The sequence below is a fragment of the Dendroctonus ponderosae genome, unplaced genomic scaffold (genome assembly GCF_020466585.1).
Source record: "Dendroctonus ponderosae isolate FM_Combo_2020 unplaced genomic scaffold, Dpon_F_20191213v2 Dpon_F_20191213_8, whole genome shotgun sequence".
NCBI lineage: Eukaryota > Metazoa > Arthropoda > Insecta > Coleoptera > Curculionidae > Dendroctonus > Dendroctonus ponderosae.
This window is the reverse complement of record NW_026019016.1, coordinates 5972335-5974257: the sequence shown is the minus strand read 5'-3', so window position 1 is coordinate 5974257 and position 1923 is coordinate 5972335.

Below are 1923 nucleotides of genomic sequence, written 5' to 3'. Positions count from 1 at the left end.
GATTGATCAAAACGATCATGTTTAATAGGTACGAGTATATGCGAATAAGACACGCATTAGGCCTGGGTATAGGCCAAGCTATATAGCATTTTTGCGTGACAAAAATACCAGCAGCAAACCAATTGGGCGATGATATAAAGGATAATGAGCAGAAGAATAATGAACAGTTGCAAAAACGCAATTTTTGTCTTTTTTTGTTTATAGCTTTGAAACTAATGGAGCAATCGGAATGCCCCGACGAGATGATTTGTAGACAATAGAAATATCTACAAAATGAGAGGTCAAACGCCTCAATTTCTTGCAAGACCAAGTCCAGTCTCGCTCATCACTAGTTGGGAAAGGGAATTTCAAAAGTGTGAAGTGTTTTAGTGAAACTTTTGGACAATCCAATATTGTTTCTAAGTGAAACTGCTGAATATCAAGCGTCCTTTAAATTAAAGAAAAAAAAAGGAAAAAAAAAAGGAAAATCCCACTAAGAATTTAGGTAGCTAGAGGAAGGCGGTAGGACTTTACTGTTTAGCAAAACGTTCTAATAGTAGGTTGTTTTCTCATAAGTTCCCCCCCTAGATCGTCTATTAAACAAAAATTCGAAAAGCGACGAATCTATTTAATTTTATTCACATTTTTTAAATGTGAATTTAAAATAAAAATATGAAACACGAAAATGTCAAAATTTGACATAACGTTTTTTTTTTTAACGAAACACCCTATATATTTTTAGACAGGTCGATGGGATTTTTTTGCCCGATTCTATAAATATATATATTGCCTAGATTTGTATTAGCGGTTTTTTCTGTATTATGTTTTAAATTTTTTAAATAGCAACACATTAAAGGTAGCCTGAAAAGAAACAAAAAATGTTTTGAAAGAGAACATAACGGAATTTATTGTTACTATAAATTTCAAAACAAATAAATAAAAACATATTCATTAAAATCACTAATTTTGTATATGACCTCCGTTTAACGCTAGACATGCTCTATAATCTACTTTAATTTTACCTATAACGTTTAGAATATATTTGTTATGATTAATATTAATGTGGTAAATTGCACCCACTATTTTAAGGCGTCTAACTAGAGTCTCATACGCAATATTCTTTAAATAACCCCAGAGAAAAGAACCAAGAGGCGTTAGATCGGGGTTATTTGGAGGCCATTGGATAGGACCCACCCGTCCAATCCAGATATCAACATTTTAAATTAAAAAAAGTGCTACCGGGCGAACATTATGAGGTGGAGGGAGGGCCTTGCCGAATTTCATGGCTACTTTGATTTGTTGCTATTGACAATTTTGAAAATAGATTATACGAAATGGGACTAATACAAATATAGGAAAAACATATATTTTCGAAATCGGTAAAAAAAATCCTATTGGTATGTCTGAAAATATACAGGGTTATTCACGCTATACGGCACGGAAGTTTGCGGCTAAACCGTTTGATTTTTAAAAAGTATTATTTCATGAATTTTCCGACGCCTACTGAGTGCACATTTTAAAAATATTTTTGTAATGTACAGGGTGTCCCAAGAGCTCTAAAGGTTGCGTTTTTTTAAATGGAATGTCCTGTATATTATTGCATTTTTGGATTTGCTGAACAAAATAAGTGTCTGTTTTAATAAGGTTTATAATACCTAAAACTTAAGGTTTTTTAAATAATACGAATTTAGTCAAAATCTAATCTAATTTTCACGTGTCAAATACTTTAGAAGCATTTAAGTTATGTAAGCGTAATTTATAGTGAAGTGTAACAAGATATAATATTTTATATCCCAATGATAATAAACTTACCATGTTATACAGGATGTCCGCAAATTTAAACTAATCAAATAAGAACTTTAAGTGGCTCTAACTTGATTAATTTAAATACAACCCCATATTTTTTAACTTACCGGGAAATGAAATTTTTAATTACCTATCGAA